This window comes from Anomaloglossus baeobatrachus, chromosome 9 (assembly GCF_048569485.1).
Source record: "Anomaloglossus baeobatrachus isolate aAnoBae1 chromosome 9, aAnoBae1.hap1, whole genome shotgun sequence".
Classification (NCBI taxonomy): Eukaryota; Metazoa; Chordata; class Amphibia; order Anura; family Aromobatidae; genus Anomaloglossus; species Anomaloglossus baeobatrachus.
In genome coordinates, this window is record NC_134361.1 from 4,755,203 (window position 1) to 4,775,440 (window position 20,238).

A 20,238-nucleotide genomic window follows, 5' to 3' on the forward strand; every position below is an offset into this window, starting at 1 on the left:
TATACTGCTTGCTGTGTGCTCCTGCTTTGCTGCTGCTAATCCTGATTGCCTTTGGATCCTCCTAAAGACTACCGACCGACTGACCGACTCTGGACCTTACCCGGTTTCTCTAAGCTGTGCCCGGATTCCGTCTGCCATCTTCGGTCAGCACTCTGCCCGGTTCTCTCTGGTTCGTAACCACTGTGGACATTCATTCCGTACGGACACTCCTGGACTTTTACCGCTTGCCCCTTGTGTCCCGGCTGCGGCGCATTTAGGCCTTCCGGGGTGATTGCCGGACAGTCCCTGTATAGGGGTTCGCTCTGGTGGTCTCCCTGGGGGAGTCCGGTGCGTGGCCCCGGGAATTCCCTTCGCTCCGTTTCGGAAAGGTATTTTGTGTATTTGTACTGCTGTGTTTTCCGTTGTGTATCTACCGTGGTTACATATTATAAAACATCTTGTACCAGGAACTCGTCTCTGATTGTCATTGCCCTACGCTATCGAAATCCTCAGAACATATATAAGTATTACACTAAGGTGCCCCGGAAGGCTCGTAGGAACTCCTGGATATCGGTGGTCATCGGGTCCTCGTTCTCCCACAGGGGGTTAATCCAGGCCAGGGCTTCACCTTCCAGGTGTGACATCAGAAACGCCACCTTGACCTGGTCTGAGGCAAACAAGTGCGGGAGCAACTGGAAGTGCAAGGAGCACTGGTTCAGGAAGCCTCGGCAGGACTTGGGATCCCCTGCGTAACGAGGCGGAGCAGCAAGGCGAAGTTGCGAGGCTGTGGAGACAACTGGTTCGGACCTGGAGACTAGTTGCTGCATGGACTGAGACGAGGCGGTGGTCTGCAGCGCATATAACCGGTGGTCCACGAACGTCATGAACTTCAGCATCCGGTTCAGGGTTTCGCGCTGTTGCGCCAGCTCCTGGTGCAGCTCAGCCAGCTCTGATTTCTGTGCTTCAGCGGAATCCATGGCCTGATCATACTGTGAGGGCCAGGGAGGACTGGTAGGCCCAGGAGGTGGATCCACTGGACCGAGCACCCCACCTGGAGGGCAGGGTACATGGTAGCTGGAGCACTAGCGTGGCAGTAACGGGAAGAACCAGGTCACCAGGGTCATGGAGTCCCATAGGACAGTACAGGAATGGTGGACGCATGGACTGGACCAGTGAGCAAGGAGCGGTGGTGCGATGGCGACACTGGATCAGTGAGCATGTAGCGGTGCAATGCAGGTACGACTGGATCAGTGGGTACGGAGCGGTGCCTGGATGACGAAACCGGCTCAGTAGGTAAGGAGTGCTGCTGGGACACCGGGAGCGTGACAATATCCTGGTCCTCTCCTTTCTTGGGATGGTGGAGGTCGTGCTGCTGGTGTTCTCCTTTCTTGGGATGGCAGATGTAATGCTGCTGGTCTTCTTCTTTCTTGGGATGGTGGAGGTCATGCTGCTGATTTTCTCCTTTCTTGGGATGGCAGATGTAATGCTGCTGGTCTTGCTCCTTGGGATAGCAGAAGTAACGCTGCTGTCTTCTCCTTTCTTGGTATGGCGGAGGTAATGCTGCTGTCTTCTCATTTCTTGGGATGGTGGAGGTCGTGCTGCTGGTGTTCTCCTTTCTTGGGGCCCCATTACTGCTGCCCTGGTCGTCTCTATGGTACTGACGTCGTGAGTTTGTAATAATTGGGTTTAGAGTTGAACCTCGTCACTTTCCTTCCGCAAACACTTTGTTTTTCTCGTACGTCTTCTCACACTACAGGGCATCCTTCTGACATTTACCTCTCCTCAGTTTGGTTGTGTTCCTACTTAAGTCATGGGAAATAATGACTTTCCACGGCGGCTGAGACAGTAGCGCTATCAATCCTTCCTTGCACCTACATGTTTGTCCCAGTTGCATTATTTTGCATTTATTAACATTAATTTGATGTTACCTCAACCTTGGCCATTCCTCTAATTTGCTTAATTCATTCATCATTGTGTTTGTATTTCACCCCCACACGTTACAATAACGTCTCGATTACAGATTGCTCTGTCAAGTGTAGAGAAAAGGGCAAGACGTCTTCCACGTGTGAGGTCTGGAGATGCATGCATTGCTTTATAGGGGGATACGTATAATTCGTCTTCATATAGCGGCTCAGTAGACGTCATTGCAGAGCTCATTTACAGCCTGAAGCTCCGATCGAGGCGCCTGCATCTTATTCCTGTATATCGGCTCCGGCGCGCCGCTCCAGTCACTGCTGCATTTATTGCCACAAATGGACGATACAGCAAAGATTTTCATGTTTTGCGCTTTTCTTCAGGCTTTAAAGAAGGTAAATATTCTTGAAAAAAAACCAACCTGCACATTGCCCCCCCACCCAGTAGTACCTGCAGCTTGCTCTGCACCTGATAGCACCTGCACATTGCCCCCCACCCAGTAGTACCTGCACATTGCCCCCCACCCAGTAGTACCTGGAGCTTGCTCTGCACCTGATAGCACCTGCACATTGCCCCCCCACCCAGTAGTACCTGCAGCTTGCTCTGCACCTGATAGCACCTGCACATTGCCCCCCCCACCCAGTAGTACCTGCAGCTTGCTCTGCACCTGATAGCACCTGCACATTGCCCCCCACCCAGTAGTACCTGCACATTGCCCCCCACCCAGTAGTACCTGCAGCTTGCTCTGCACCTGATAGCACCTGCACATTGCCCCCCCACCCAGTAGTACCTGCACATTGCCCCCCACCTGGTTGTACTTGCACATTGCTCTGCACCCGGTAGCACCTGCACATTGCCCCCCATCCAGTAGTACCTGCACATTGCCCCCCACCTGGTTGTACTTGCACATTGCTCTGCACCTGATAGCACCTGCACATTGCCCCCCCACCCAGTAGTACCTGCACATTGCCCCCCACCTGGTTGTACTTGCACATTGCTCTGCACCCGGTAGCACCTGCACATTGCCCCCCATCCAGTAGTACCTGCACATGACCCCTCACCCTGTAGCACCTACATATTACCCTGCACCCAGTAGTACCTGCACATTACCCCGCACCCAGTAGTACCTGCACATTGCCCCCCACCCAGTAGTACCTGCACATTGCCCCCCACCCAGTAGTACCTGCACATTGCTCCCCACCCAGTAGTATCTGCACATTGCTCTGCACCTGATAGCACCTGGACATTGCTCTGCACCTGATAGCACCTGCACATTGCTCTGCACCTGATAGCACCTGCACATTGCTCTGCACCTGGTAGCACCTGCACATTGCCCCCCATCCAGTAGTACCTGCACATGGACCCTCACCCTGTAGCACCTACACATTACCCCGCACCCAGTAGTACCTGCACATTACCCCGCACCCAGTAGTACCTGCACATTACCCCGCACCCAGTAGTACCTGCACATGGCCCCTCACCCTCTAGCACCTACACATTACCCCGCACCCAGTAGTACCTGCACATTACCCCACACCCAGTAGTACCTGCACATTACCCCGCACCCAGTAGTACCTGCACATGGCCCCTCACCCTGTAGCACCTACACATTACCCCGCACCCAGTAGTACCTGCACATTACCCCGCACCCAGTAGTACCTGCACATGGCCCCTCACCCTCTAGCACCTACACATTACACCGCACCCAGTAGTACCTGCACATTACCCCGCACCCAGTAGTACCTGAATATGGCCCCTCACCCTCCAGCACCTACACATTACCCCGCACCCAGTTGCACCTGCACATTACCCCGCACCCAGTAGTACCTGCACATGGCCCCTCGCCCTGTAACATCTACACATTGCCCTGCACCCGGCCACCACCTATGCTGTCCCCACAATGCACACATCTACTCAACAGGGAGAATGGGGACATTTTTTGACCCTTATATAGAGGGTCGGGGTCACATCCAATAATATTTTATTTCTACAAGCCCAGTCCCTTTAACATTTAGATGTGAAAAACTCAATAAAACACAAAGCCTGACTGCAATGTTATCTTCACACGTCAATGCTTTATTTGTGGAGTTCTAAATTGAAGAAACATTCGGCAGCAGAAACAAGTGATTTATGCCGACGCGCGTCTCTTTATTTGTTGGAAACAATCTTTGGTTTTGAAGAATTGTATGTTGTTTCCTCTTAGAACATTTTCTCCAGCAATAAGCTGTTTTAGGTATAATTTCTGATCCAAATTACATCCACTAGTAAGAGGAGTAAGCCGGGCTTTGTTTTGGCTGCATTAGATATCAATCTTTTTCAAATATATTGTAGAGTAAACTGAAATTACTCTGTGGCCAAAATATATATAGAGAGAAGCTTTTTTCTTTTAAGCGCTTTCATCTCGGCTCCCTAATGCCTCGTCTTGTATGACGGCTGGATTCCTGCACACAGGCAGCATGTCAATGAGATCTTATATCCCGGCAATAAGACTGTACAGGTGGCCGTCCTAAAGGACCGGGAGACGTAGAGCAATGGCCGCCCTGAGGTCAATCACTCATTTCAGACTGTTAATGCTTTTGCCCTTATTGGGCAAAAAAAAAAATCGAAGAGTTGAAGGTGGATCTGTCCGTCTAATGTGACCCCAAGGCTACGTTCATGAGACTCTTCTTATTGGAAAGTCTCCACACCCCCTTTGTCTCTTAACTGCCTTAATAGAGATTAAAGAATCTGAAAAAATTCAAATCTCTTACATTTATTGGGAAATTTGCTTTGCATCAAAATTGCTACTTGCAAATTGAATGTCCCTTATTATTCTCCAGGATCTCTCCAGAGCATAAGAAAAAAAGTATAAAAAACCCCCAAAACATCCTTATACTCACCTCCGCCCTCACCTCTCCCACTGACCACAGTGTCCTCCAGTCCTGCGTGCTGCTTCTCTTCGCTTTCCTACCTTCATTTACTCTTTGGCCTCCTTAAGTCTCATCCGCGCACTTTGCCTTTGCAGCGGACATTGTAACATCGTGACATTATGATGTGCATCATCCGAGGACTGGTCAGCACCTTGGACATGCAGATCATGATGTCACAACATGTGCTTCAAGGGCCTGGTGCGTAGGGAGGCCTGGAGCAAGGAAGGCCTGGAGTGAGGAAGAACTGGAGCAAGGAAGACCTAGAGCAAAGAAGGCCTGGAGCAAGGTGGGCTTGGAGTGAGGAAGGCCTGGAGCGAGGAAGGCCTGGAGTGAGGAAGGCCTGGAGCGAGGAAGGCCTGGAGTGAGGAAGGCCTGGAGCAAGGAAGGGCTGGAGCAAGGAAGGCCTGGAACAAAGAAGGCCTGGAGCAAGGAGGGCCTGGAGCGAGAAAGGCCTGGAATGAGAAAGTCCTGGAGTGAGGAAGGCCTGGTGCGAGGAAGGCCTGGAGCAAAGAAGGCCTGGAGCAAAGAAGGCCTGGCGCAAGGAAGGCCTGGAGCGAGGAAGGCCTGGAGCGAGGAAGGCCTGGAGCGAGGAAGGCCTGGAGCGAAGAAGGCCTGGAGGGAGGAAGGCCTGGAGCGAGGAAGGCCTGGAGGGAGGAAGGCCTGTAGGGAGGAAGGACTGGTGCAAGGAAGGCCTGGTGCAAGGAAGGCCTGGAGCGAAGAAGGCCTGGAGGGAGGAAGGCCTGGAGGGAGGAAGGCCTGGAGCGAAGAAGGCCTGGAGGGAGGAAGGCCTGGAGGGAGGAAGGACTGGTGCAAGGAAGGCCTGGAGTGAGGAAGGCCTGGAGCGAAGAAGGCCTGGAGGGAGGAAGGCCTGGAGGGAGGAAGGCCTGTAGGGAGGAAGGCCTGTAGGGAGGAAGGACTGGTGCAAGGAAGGCCTGGAGGGAGGAAGGCCTAGATGGAGAAAGGCCTGGAGCAAGGAAGGCCTGGTGCAAGGAAGGCCTGGAGTGAGAAAGGCCTGGTGCAAGGAAGGCCTGGTGCAAGGAAGGCCTGGTGCAAGGAAGGCCTGGTGCAAGGAAGGCCTGAAGCAAAGAAGGCCTGGAGCAAGGAAGGCCTGGAGCAAGGATGGCTGGAGAGGATATGTATTATAGGAAATACCAGTCACCAAGTCCCGAGTGGCGGATTGTGGAGGCAGGGGTATAATGACCTATTTTTATGTAACATCCCTTTAAGCCTCCTCTATGGGCAGGGTGTCTGGTAATTCTCACCTCAGTATGGTGCCTCCACCCAAATCTTGTTAGGAGCTCCATAGGAACACAGGAGGGTTTTCCTTGTCTGCTGAGGTTGACTCAGATGAACCCCTGTCCATGCTCCGTACACACTCATAAGAGATGAGATGAACCAATTAACAGGTTTATTTACAAGGGAATATCACATAACAGCAAACAAATAAGGTTATGCAATATACTTTATACAAGTACAAGTACAAGATGTGCGGTGCAATAAACCTGAATATTAGGAAAGGCGCTTCAACACTAAACTACAACAAGCGCATGCCTAACTGATCACCATTAACTTCAAATGGCTGCAGATGTGCAAGTATTCAGCCCAAAGATGGGGCCACAGTTGCCTCGAATGTTGGCGCAGTGACCATTAATGCACTTATTATAATGACAACAGGATCCCCTCCATGACTGGTCCTACCATAAACTCCTCGCTAGTGAAATCACAAGTCCTAGCAATGCTCCCTTATAGTTAGCTTCAGTATACCTCCCCAGCAGTGGAACTACACGTTCCAGGAATGGCTCCTCAGAAGTAGCAGGTCTGTGGTCACACGGGGTTCCAGCCTGGGGCTTCAATGTTTAGGTGATTGGTAATGCCGGGAGTAGAAGGCAGTATTCTTCTTGTTGTAGGCGGCCAGGTGGAGGTGGAAGCTCCTGGTAACATGGCTGCTCTGTGGATGTGGTGCCGTGGCTCCAGAGCTCACAGTCCTCTCACATGAAGCTGCAGAACTGTCAGCACGCACCCCGGCCTCAGTCCTGGATCATCACTGTCACTCTCCAATAATGGCCGACTGACACCACCTTCTCCCACGAAGGTAACTCCTCCCTTCTGCTCAGCCAATCAGTCCTGTCCTCTGCTGCCCCCCTCTTCCAGGGGGCAGGGTCATGCCTATTTCTAAGAGGCACTGCCTGCTCCTAGCTGCCTCAGTTTCCCCCTACAGGGGTTGCATTCACCCTTTTGTCAGCATTCGATGTTTTAGTAATGTGGCAGGTAGTTGGGCGCCATTCTGGTGAATTCACTTACAGCCAGTTGCAATAAATCCTCATTCGGGAGAATACAAATTCTTGTAAAGTTCATTGAGAAATTCATCTCCTTGTGAATGAATGCGCTCCTCTTCCCTGCCCTTATGTAGCTGCAGTTGGGGGATCATCAGGCTTGTGCTTCATTAATATTCCACTTCATCCTCTCCCTTCAGCCCCAGCACATGATTGACAGCCAAGACCTTCGTGAAATGTGGGCAATCTGCCGTGTTCCACCAGAGACATCACACACGTCTTCGGCGTTTCACTAGGTACCTTTGGTTCTTGTGGTACTTTGTGTAGGAAGCTGTGACGACGCTGACAGTGCTGCCGGGAGGACGGCACTAACTATGATACTGCTAGAGAGACGGCTGTGCCTCGGATTCGGACTAAGGAGCTTGTGTTTGGTGATCTGTGTCCCTATCCGCAGAGACACAGCAGGTTCACTCTTTCGGTGTTTATTGCCTGTTAGCCTTGCTTTAGTCTTTTTTTGGCTAGTGGGTGTTTCCACTTGTTTATTTTATCTGCCCACACTTTTGGGTGCGGATATTTATACCTTCCCCTTGCTGGCCTTTCCTGTTGGTGATATTCTGATGTGGATCCTGTCTGGAGTTCCGGCCATACTGCCGTTTGTTGTGCCGGTCAGGGGGGGTCCAGCTGGGGTGATTTTTCTCTGCTATCCCTGCCCTCCATCCTGATCCTTTCCCTTTCTTAGGTTGTAGGTGGCCTTCCTTATACCAGTAATTGCCATATCCTTGCACTTTGTACTCGTGGTTTGTTTCTTCTCACTTTGGGATCTTTTTCTTAGTACTTCTTCCTTATTTAGGTATTTTGCAGGCTGAACTTTCTTCTGGATCCTTAGTCGGTACGAGAAATGCTCGGCGGCCTATTAGGGAGCCAGATCTGAGTAGTCTCCTCTTTGTGGTCAGGGTTATTCCAGCGGGGCCACAAGGGACTGTAGGGTCAGGACCCTTAGTCTATACAGGAGCGGCTGGGTCAGTTGCGGTTTGTTAGTGTTTTACTATATCAGCAGGAGAAGCATCCATCAGGCCCTACGGGCTGCTATACTATGGCTACAGATGGGAATATAGCAGCAAAATTCACATTTGCCAAATTCAGATTCAGATGTGCAGATTCTCCCAGAAAATTGCATTTACAGAAGAGTTTTTATCTGCAAATTGAATGTCCCTTTTCTATCCTCTGAGGACTCTTCAGACACCACAGCATAATAAAGGGAAGATATAAGAAACAAAAAATAATGATACCCCGCTCTCCCCTGCCCGGCACCTCTGCTACTCGCTGTCCGCCCTCCGGTGCTCAGTGCAGCCGCCATTCTCCGCCTTTGTAAACCGCATGTCCCGGCCTGTTCATTCTAGACTTGTAGTATTGAGGTGATTGCACGTCATACGTTATCATATCCCGAAAAAAAGAGGAAAATTGAATTAAATGCGTATTCCAGATATACCTGTACTGTACTGTACTGGGAGGAATCGATCCCAGTTCTGTGCTTCGTCGCTCTATTTTCTTACTGAACATTCATCACCAACATTTGCCTTTAATATTAAACTTGTATATCCAATCGAAATGTCAGATTATTTATAGGTTTTATGTTTTCCTCTAAGATCACCTTTACCATTTTCCCATAAGGCCACATAAATTCATACGTTCCAGTACAATAAACTGTATGTTCCCCGCCTCAGTGTGAACCAGGCAAGAAAAGATGATAAATCCAGACTTTACGAGAATTTAAGAAACAAAGTTTATTTCTGAAATGTAACAATGCTGCGGTGGTTACATTGTCAGACTGTGTCATTGTTGTTTTATGACACACATTGTAATATTATCTATAAGTCGCTTTCCGGTTATCTTTTCCCACGACGCCTCCTTCTCCAGTTACTAATTGGTTTGGTAAAGTTTCTATTTGGAGGCCGTATGTGACTGAGACAAATGAAGGTTCATCATAAATCCTTATCTTAGGGCAAAAATTCAAGGACAAAAATAATATATAAAAAACTAATATACGTGAACATTCTCATCTCCCACTCTGTCAGATTTGTTTTTTCTTGTTTTATCTCCAAGAATCATATTCAGAGCCAAATGAAAAAATGGGCAGAAAGGGCGATGCCCCCGAGTCCGACACCAGGCAGTCATATTCAGAAAGGGCGATGCCCCCCCCGGGTCCAACACCAGGCAGTCATATTCAGAAAGGGCGATGCCCCCGAGTCCGACACCGGGCAGTCATATTCAGAAAGGGCGATGCCCCCCCCGGGTCCAACACCAGGCAATCAGATTCAGAAAGGGCGATGCCCCCAAGTCCGACACCAGGCAGTCATATTCAGAAATTGCAATGCCCCCGAGTCCGACACCAGGCAGTCATATTCAGAAATTGCAATGCCCCCCCCGGGTCCAACACCAGGCAATCAGATTCAGAAAGGGCGATGCCCCCGAGTCCGACACCAGGCAATCATATTCAGAAATTGCAATGCCCCCGAGTCCGACACCAGGCAGTCATATTCAGAAATTGCAATGCCCCCCCCGGGTCCAACACCAGGCAATCAGATTCAGAAAGGGCGATATCCCCGGCTCTGACACCAGGCAATCAGATTCAGAAAGGGCGATGCCCCCGAGTCTGACACCAGGCAGTCATATTCAGAAATTGCAATGCCCCCAAGTCCGACACCAGGCAGTCATATTCAGAAAGGGCAATGCCCCCCCCGGGTCCAACACCAGGCAATCAGATTCAGAAAGGGCGATATCCCCGGCTCTGACACCAGGCAATCAGATTCAGAAAGGGCGATGCCCCCGGGTCTGACACCAGGCAGTCAGATTCAGAAAGGGCGATGCCCCCGGGTCTGACACCAAGCAGTCAGATTCAGAAAGGGCGATGCCCCCGGGTCCGACACCAGGCAGTCAGATTCAGAAACGGCAATGCCCCCCCCCCGGGTCCAACACCAGGCAGTCAGATTCAGAAACGGCAATGCCCGCCCCCCCCGGGTCCAACACCAGGCAGTCCGATTCAGAAAGGGCGATGTCCCCCCCCCGGGTCCAGCACCAGGCAATCAGATTCAGAAAGGGCGATATCCCCGGGTCTGACACCAGGCAGTCAGAATCAAAAATGGCGGTGCCACCGGGCCTCACACCAGGCAGATTCAGAAAGGGCGATGCCCCCGAGTCCAACACCAGGCGGTCAAATTCACAAAGGGCGATGCCCCCGAGTCCGAAACCTGGCGGTCAGATTCAGAAAGGGCGATGCCCCCGAGTCCGAAACCTGGCGGTCAGATTCAGAAAGGGCGATGCCCAAGAGTCCGAAACCTGGCGGTCAGATTCAGAAAGGGCGATGCCCCCATGTCCGACACCAGGCAATCAGATTAAAAAATGGTGGTGCCACCGGGTCTAACACCAGGCAGATTCAGAAAGGGCGATGCCCCCGAGTCCGAAACCTGGCGGTCAAATTCAGAAAGGGCGATGCCCCCAGGTCTGACACCAGGCAGTCAGATTCAAAAATTCACAGACACTGAAAGTGAGACAGAATTGTGACCAAATGTAAGAAGAATCGAGAAAAAAACATCTCTGAAATAGTGTCATGAACCATGCCTAGGGGTCGGGGGGGTCACTCAGACGTCCCTCCATTCAGTCGTGGACATATCAATCCGTGATGACACCACACCTCGCAGCCCCACCCTGAAATCACTAATACATTGGAGCCAAGCGACACAACCTTGCTACTTCCGCCAACATGCAACATGCACCCCCAAGGGTGTTCCTAAGGTCTGCTTGGTGCAATGCAACACTGACACCTCATATCTCCATGGGCACAGGGAGGCACAGGGAGGGGGAACAGAGCATGCCATGCAACCTCCAGCACAGCACCCAGCTTTCCCACAACCCTGACCAGCTGACAGAAACTTTCCACTAGCCCCAGTGGAACAGAATTCTGCCGGCCCAGTTCAGTCCAGTTGACTGCCACCAGTTCCTCATTAGATATAGGCCTGGTCCATTAGCTGCAGTATAGCAGGCCAGAAACAAGCCCAGGTAGTGTGTAATGTTAAACCAAGCCCACGGACATGGTATTTGGGGATCGAGATAAAAGAAACAACCCAGGATTAAATTATATATTTAATCGCATTAAGGGCACACTAGATAATACACTATATACAAGATGGGATTTACAGATATTATGTCAGAAATACAGTTACAGATGAGTTATGGTTGCAAGCAGATGCACAGATGGATCAGTTACCTTTTCTTTTTTCCTTATGACTAGGCCTCGGTGTTGGCTGGCACAGGGGGGCACTATGGAGCCACAGGTTTTCCTGGGACTCCTCACATGTGTATGGCATGTGACCACTGAGAGAAAAACGCTCACAAAATGTCTGCTCTGGTTTTTTTTACCTACGTTCCCGCCATGTTCAATCCCCCTTATAACCTCAGACTAGGGTGGATAGGGATTGTGCCTTTTGTTTCCCGAAAGCTATGAATTTGCAGTTTTCTCCACATTTCTGCCCCTGAGTGTCCCATGTGGAAGATGTGACCATCATTTTTACAGTTATGATTTGATCTATGGATAGGAAACACAAGGTGTCTGTGCGCTTCCTACGGTCAGTTATTAATTTTGAGCAAGCTGGTTCAGACATCACACTATTAACACAAAATATGTGTGACGTAAGTCTCACCATCGTGGAGCCAGAAATATACCTACCCTATTGTGGGAGTGACGTATTGTAACTTTTATACGGAAGCCATAAAGTTTACGATTCTTTGTTCTAAGCTTGGTTGTAAAACTTGTAAAACGTAAAGGTGCCCACCCATCTTTCGGTCTGAAAACTCAGCTCAGCAGGAGGTTGCTTCTACTCAGGAACTTCTTCTTTTGGCTTAATTGGAATTTGTCACCTTGGCCATTTGCTGACCAGATTTGGGGAATTCCTGGCTGCAGGGCAGGGGGGGTGTAAATGAACAGGGACAGCTGACTGAAATATGAGTGTCATAATCCTCCTGATATTTCTCAGAATAATCCTCACATACAGTATAATGATATCCAGCCCTCTAAGGAAGAAACTTAAAGTGTAACCGTCAAATTAATTTCTACTTCATAACTCAATAGAACACATGAAAATAAGGAACTTTGTAATAATTTTATCATGGAAATCTGCGTCTTTCTCCTCTGGGATGGATCCATCATTATCAAAATTCTCACCTCTGAGGTCAAATCTGTGTTGAGTGAAGACTTTCCCATCACTGAGAGGAGATGACAGCTGGTGCTAATGAGACTCTATAATGATGAGATAAAGGAGGGCGGAGCTCTGCTGTTGGCTCCTCCCTCTGCCTTTAGCTCATGCCTTTAGCTCCTTCCTCTTCCTTTAGCTCCTCTCTCTCCGCATGTAGCTCCTTCCTTTGCATGTAGCTCTTCCCTCTGCCTCTAGCTCTTCTCTCTTCCTCTAGCTCTTCCCTCTGCCTCTAGCTCTTCTCTCTTCCTCTAGCTCCTCTCTCTTTCTCTAGCTCTTCTCTTTTCCTCTAGCTCTTCCCTCTGCCCCTAGCTCTTCTCTTTTCCTCTAGCTCTTCCCTCTGCCTCTAGCTCTTCTCTCTTCCTCTAGCTCCTCTCTCTTCCTCTAGCTCTTCCCTCTGCCTCTAGCTCTTCTCTCTTCCTCTAGCTCCTCTCTCTTTCTCTAGCTCCTCTCTCTTCCTCTAGGTCTTCTCTCTTTCTCTAGCTCTTCTCTCTTCCTCTAGCTCTTCTCTCTTCCTCTAGCTCCTCTCTCTTCCTCTAGCTCTTCCCTCTGCTTCTTGCTCTTCTCTCTTCCTCTAGCTCCTCTCTCTTTCTCTAGCTCCTCTCTCTTCCTCTAGATCTTCTCTCTTTCTCTAGCTCTTCTCTCTTCCTCTAGCTCTCCTCTCTTCCTCTAGCTCTTCTCTCTTCCTCTAGCTCTTCTCTCTTTCTCTAGCTCTTCCCTCTGCCTCTAGCTCTTCCCTCTTCCTCTAGCTCTTCTCTCTTCCTCTAGCTCTCCTCTCTTCCTCTAGCTCTTCTCTCTTCCTCTAGCTCTTCTCTCTTTCTCTAGCTCTTCCCTCTGCCTCTAGCTCTTCCCTCTTCCTCTAGCTCTTCTCTCTTTCTCTAGCTCTTCCCTCTTCCTCTAGCTCTTCTCTCTTTCTCTAGCTCTTCCCTCTTCCTCTAGCTCTTTTCTCTTCCTCTAGCTCTTCTCTCTTTCTCTAGCTCTTCCCTCTGCCTCTAGCTCTTCCCTCTTCCTCTAGCTGTTCTCTCTTTCTCTAGCTCTTCCCTCTTCCTCTAGCTCTTCTCTCTGCCTTTAGCTCCTCCCTCTGCCTTTAGCGCCTCCCTCTGCATTTAACTCCTCCCTCTGCCTCTAGCTCTTCTCTCTTCCTCTAGCTCTTCTCTCTTTCTCTAGCTCTTCCCTCTTCCTCTAGCTCTTCTCTCTTTCTCTAGCTCTTCCCTCTTCCTCTAGCTCTTTTCTCTTCCTCTAGCTCTTCTCTCTTTCTCTAGCTCTTCCCTCTGCCTCTAGCTCTTCCCTCTTCCTCTAGCTCTTCTCTCTTTCTCTAGCTCTTCCCTCTTCCTCTAGCTCTTCTCTCTGCCTTTAGCTCCTCCCTCTGCCTTTAGCGCCTCCCTCTGCATTTAACTCCTCCCTCTGCCTCTAGCTCCCCCCTTTTCCTCTATTTCCTCCTCCTCCTGTCATCATAGAGTCTCATGAGCACCAGCCGTCATCTCCTCTCAGTAATGGGAAAGTTGTCACTGAATACAGATTTTACCTCAGAAGTGAGAATTGTGATAATGGCGAATCAGTTCTGGAGGAAAAACAAGCAGATTCCCTCATAGATTATTACTAGAGATGATCGAATACCTCAAATATCCGGCTTCACGAATATTTTCTGAATAGGTCGCCGCTATGCGAATATTCAATGCACATTGTAAGTCTATGGGAAGCCCGAATAGTTCTGAATAGTTGTTGTTTGGGTTTCTCATACACTTACATTGCACATCGAATATTCGTGAATAGTCGAATAGCGGCGACCTAATTATTACAAAGTTACTATTGATTTATGAAATAAAAATGAAAATGACGGTTACACTGTAACGTGCAGATTCCTCATTTGCCAGGAAATGTAGGTCTGTATACAGAGGTTTTATGTAGGAGGGTGACGCCGCTGATCCTGCAGGTCAGTGTGGCGTGGCTGCATTGATTGGCCCCAGTATAGGGGCTCGGATCCCCTGAATCCTCGGAGCGGCGCTCCGTCTCCACTGCCCTGTACCTTGTGATGTTCAGCTTTCCGGAATCTTCCGGTTATCATATCGGCCGTCTCTATTCACACTCATATTTCTGGAAACAGATAAAACTTAGAAATAATTCATTACATTTTGAGACTTTGACTCTGAATTTCCCAAATTCCTGAATTTAATATTGATTTTTAAAATGTTATTTTTGGAGAAAACACTGAAGAAATGAAGTTTAGATGAATATTCAGCGTTTGTGTCGCCAATCGCCATCCGTCCTGAGATTCTCCAAACCTTTCTACTTTCCCGTGAAAGGAAACAAATTATTATCTGTCATGAAACGGGAAGGTAAAAAGTCCACTGAAACGCCATTTCTGCTCCTCGTCCTCCTTTAATGCGGAATATTTGACTATTTAAGTGGAATGGCAAAATAAATGAGGCGGACGTGATACAGAAGACGTCAGTCATGTTTGGCTTCTTTTCTTGCTACATGACATAGGAAAGTGTTTATCTGTAATGGACAGTGAGACGATACATCATGTGTGAAAGATGCAATGAATGAAAAGCCTTATCACTGAAACGCCAGTCCTCCAAAGAAAATGCTGTCATGTTTTTGATGTACGGTCGTCCATAAAACTTACAGAATATTGAAGCATGAATCTTCTTTTTGTCTGATGGGTTCAATTTTGCTTCTTAAGTTCCCGTTAAGCGCTTAAATAGATTCTTTTCTGACGGTTTTGTGTTAAGAGACAGTTGGCATCCCAAACAATATTTTATGTTATTTCATGTTTTTCTATTTTATTTTTCTAATAATAAGAAAATACATTTCAATAAAACTTCTTCGGATTCACGGGTCGAACCGCAGGTAACTTTATCAAAGGAAAAATGACTTTGAGCCGATTCTGCTCTTCTTTGTTCTGCAGCCTTAAAAAAAATCCATAGGGAAATGTTTTGTATAATGCTTTATTTAGTTGATGTTGCGACTTTGACTTGATGTAAATCAGGGCTTATTGACAGCGCATCAGTAAAATTACCTTCGATTCTTGTTAGAATGCTGAAGATGTCCCCTGCGGAGGCCTTGATGGTTCTCCAAGTACAATATCAGTGAAATTATACAAACTTATTGTTATTTGGTATAATGCAACCCCTACTGTGGAATAGAAAGATGTGAGAAGTTGCCGGGGAATATATAAAAACTTCAAGGTTACTTCTGTTATCTTTATGTTTAGCGACGGGGGAGGTTCATTATTCCTCGGAATGCAGCGACACTTGTGACACGGAAGGATCGTGTTTAATAATATAAATCATAATTATATAGAATTACATTTTGGAGACATTTATTGTCTTTTAATTAAATATAATTATGGAGGATTGTGTTCTGCAGATTGATGGTTAATTAACTCTAATTGTATTTTTGTATATTTTTGAATATTCTTTAATTATAGGTTTAGCAATCCTGAAAATGTCATTGAGTCTTTGTATCTCATCATCATCGTTCATTAAACGTTACATTAGTGATGCTGAGAAGTTATCTTTGCAGTACCGGAGCCGGCCACATGGGGTGCTGTGGGAATAAAAAGATGCTCTGTGAAATTCTATAAAGCGCCAACTAATTTTAAAAATTATTTTTTTTCTTTCATTTTCTAAAATTTGAGACATAATCTGATGTTATGCAGAAAACTAAAGTATATTAATGTTTGTGGGAGCCATGTATGGAGAGGTTTTTAATAAAATTCTACATTCCCAGTTAGTTATTTCCATATCCGTCTTCAGAATATATTCATCATAGATGATTGCAGGGCCTGCAGGCGGATGGAGATGGGTGCAGGTGGGTGCAGACAAGTGCAGGGAGGTAAAGACGGCTGCAGGCAGGCAGGTGCAGACAGGTGCAGACAGGAGTAGTTGGGTGAAGCCAAGTGCAGGCGGGTGCACACAGGTGAAGACGGGTGCAGGCAAGTGCAAGCAGGTGAAGACAGCTACAGGTGGATGCAGGTGGTTGCATACAGGTGCTGGCAGGTGCAGATGGGTGCAAGTGGTTGCAGGTAGGTGCAGATGGGTGCAGGCGGGTGCAGATTGGTGAAAGCAGGTGCAGGCAGGTGCAGTTGGGTGGGTGCAGTTGGGTACAGGCCAATGCAGGCGGGCAGGTGCAGATGGATGCAGGCAGGGGCAGGTGGGTGTAGATGGAAGGGTGCAGGTTGATGCAGGTGGGTGCAGGGATGTGCAGGCAGGTGCAGATGGAGGGATTCAGATGGGTGCAAGTTGATGCCGGTGGGTGCAGGCGCGTGCGGGCAACAGAGGTATGTCACATTGCAGCAGACTGTGTAAATATATTGGGGTGTTCCCTACTGAACATCCCTTGCTGGTCACTTTCCGTCTCTCCACTACTGCGCTCCACCTGTGGTCACTACATTTATGGTGTCATCCGGTAGCGGTCCGTAACCACTCATGGTATCCAGGGCCACTCAAGCAGTGCTAATATATACAACAGTCTGGTGAAGACAGACAGATCTCAAGGTCATTGCTGTCTTTGGGAGGCACCAATTGCTGCCACCGTTCACACGGTCACTCACCGGCTTCTGCTGTAGCTTTAACCAGGAGCGGACATATCATTGGTGTCAGTCACACAGGGACCCAGGAGGTCGGGCCATTTCTACCTCCCAAGCAGGTGAACTTGTGCATTATGAGGAGCTATTGGACTGTGGTGGGCCCATACACTGTTCTTGGAGGGGCCTCGTCTGTCTGTGTCCGTCAGTGGCTCTATTCATCCTTCACTATCTTCTCTGGACTACCCGCTCTTCTATAATGTCACCACATTTCCGTCAGTCAAACTCCAGCAAAATGAAGGGACACGAATAGAGATGAGCAAATTTCTTGAAATTTATTTTGTGAAGATTTGTTTGAGTTAGACGGAAAATTAAGTTTGAGCAAAATTGTCTGAAACAAACCTGCATAAAAGACGGATGGGTGGGAAGGGGTTAAAACACTCCAGTTTATACTCCCCTGTCTTGCCGCCGCAGGTCCTTGCCAGGTTCTCTGCTCGCTCCCTGCAGTTACTCTTCACTCTTCATATCGTTCAGTTCTAGGTCTCACATGGTCACATAAGGCACGAGATGCGTCACCCCCCATGTCATGGACACCCCATCCTACCAGGCTGCATGAGACTTTACACCAGAATAACCGTACAAATGAAGGTTTCATAAAATCATATACAAAACATTAAAATAAAGGAAGGTCAAAAGCAGAGATTTATGGGGAGAACGAAGGTGAGGAAAAGATAAATGGGTCAAAATTCAGCATAAAAGTATGTGTAGAATGTATTGTAACCTGTAACCCCTGCAATGTTCCACTATCACTATACCCTCCCTGGTCTATGACGGGCACTGCTCACTTACATTCTGGATACTGATGGTGCGGAGTAAAGAGGAGGCTTCTCCATTCCTACACCTTCACCCCGAGCAGTAATTGCCGAGCGGCAGCGGAAACGTCTCTAATTCCCGATGTTCACATTCTTCACAAGCAGAACAGAATTGCCGTTAATGAACAGCGATATATTCACTGGACTGAGCCGGCCTCCTCTGCAACAACCAGACCGCAAATTGACTATTATAAGGAAAACTTGAATGCTTCGCTTTTAATCCTGTCACCTCCAACTTTGGAGCATAACCTCTTGTTCCAGCATAAATCTTTGCTCATATTATACCGCTGATCTCCTGCACTTTGTTGATTTCCAGTCCGGAGAGGAAGAATATTCCGAACAAAGAGATATGACAGAACAAGAGGTCAGGATCTGTTCTTTATACCTTGGGTTTGGAAAGTCCTTCTGAAAAGACTGAATCATCCATGCATACAATGGAAGCTAATATCAGACCGTAAAATAAAATCAAAACACAGGAAAAATAGAATCACCAGAAAAAATACAGAAAGAAAGATCAAAGATTTCTAAAATGGACAGAAATAGGAGCATTAATGTGTCATAGTCTATTGCGGGGACAATGAGGCTTGTGCTTTATAAAGAGATGGAAAAGAGAATAACAAATCACAAAGTATCACAATAAATGAACTAAATCTAAAATCAGATTTTCATGTATTTGTGAGACTAAATCCTCGCAGCTCCTCTTCTTCCATTTTTATTTTGTATCTATTTTATCTTTTTTTACTTTCAAATATTTCTTCCTGCTATTTCATGATCGTTGTTATGTTAGAAGCTCGGAGGGATTCTCTGCAGTTCAAGAATCCTCAGGCAAAGTTCACGCTAAGTTACCGTAAGTCTACAGACAGAAAAAGAAAATAAATCCTCAATAATTACTTCATAACCGGTCTATGCAGCATTAGAAAACATTCAACAATAGATTAATGAGGAATTGTATCCTTTGAGCTTTTTATAATTAGGTTTTTTTTATTTTTTAGGAAATATGTTTTACATTTTTATTTTCCCACAGTTGTATTCTGGTTAGTAGGACAATGTCATGAGTCTAAAACAATAAATCCAAACAAACAAACATTAGTTAAAAGTGTTATCCAGGCCTAAGGTATCAATAATCTGTGACCGATGTAACAGCACAGTGCCATACCCTGTGTAGTCGCAGTTCTTGGGTACTGCAGTACAGATCTTGTGGATGTGAATAAGATCTGAGCTGCAGTACTGAAAATGGCCACTACATGGTGTATTTAGCTGTAAGGAGCTGCAGTACTGAGAACGGCCACTACACGGTGTATGGAGCTGTGAGGAGCTGCAGTACTGAAAATGGCCACTACATGGTGTATTTAGCTGTAAGGAGCTGCAGTACTGAGAACGGCCAGTACACGGTGTATGGAGCTGTGAGGAGCTGCAGTACTGAGAACGGCCACTACACGGTGTATGGAGCTGTGAGGAGCTGCAGTACTGAGAATGGCCACTACACGGTGTATGGAGCTGTGAGGAGCTGCAGTACTGAGAATGGCCACTACACTGTGTATGGAGTTGTGAGGAGCTGCAGTACTGAGAATGGACACTACACGGTGTATGGAGCTGTGAGGAGCTGCAGTACTGAGAACGGCCACTACACGGTGTATGGAGCTGTGAGGAGCTGCAGTACTGAGAATGGCCACTACACGGTGTATGGAGCTGTGAGGAGCTGCAGTACTGAGAACGGCCACTACATGGTGTATGGAGCTGTGAGGAGCTGCAGTACTGAGAACGACCACGACACGGTGTATGGAGCTGTGAGGAGCTGCAGTACTGAGAACGGCCACTACATGGTGTATAGAGCTGTGAGGAGCTGCAGTACTGAGAACGGCCACTACACGGTGTATGGAGCCATGAGGAGCTGCAGTACTGAGAACGGCCACTACACAGTGTATGGAGCTGTGAGGAGCTGCAGTACTGAGAACGACCACTACACGGTGTATGGAGCTGTGAGGAGCTGCAGTACTGAGAACGGCCACTACACGGTGTATGGAGCTGTGAGGAGCTGCAGTACTGAGAACGGCCACTACATGGTGTATGGAGCTGTGAGGAGCTGCAGTACTGAGAACGGCCACTACCCAGTGTATGGAGCTGTGAGGAGCTGCAGTACTGAGAATGGCCACTACATGGTGTATGGAGCTGTGAGGAGCTGCAGTACTGAGAACGACCACTACACAGTGTATGGAGCTGTGAGGAGCTGCAGTACTGAGAATGGCCACTACATGGTGTATGGAGCTGTGAGGAGCTGCAGTACTGAGAACGACCACTACACAGTGTATGGAGCTGTGAGGAGCTGTAGTACTAATAACGGCCACTACATGGTGTATGGAGCTGTGAGGAGCTGCAGTACTGAGAGCGGCCACTACACGGTGTATGGAGCTGTGATGGGCTGCAGTACTGAGAACGGCCACTACACGGTGTATGGAGCTGAGAGGAGCTGCAGTACTGAGAACGGCCACTACACGATGTATTGAGCTGTGAGGA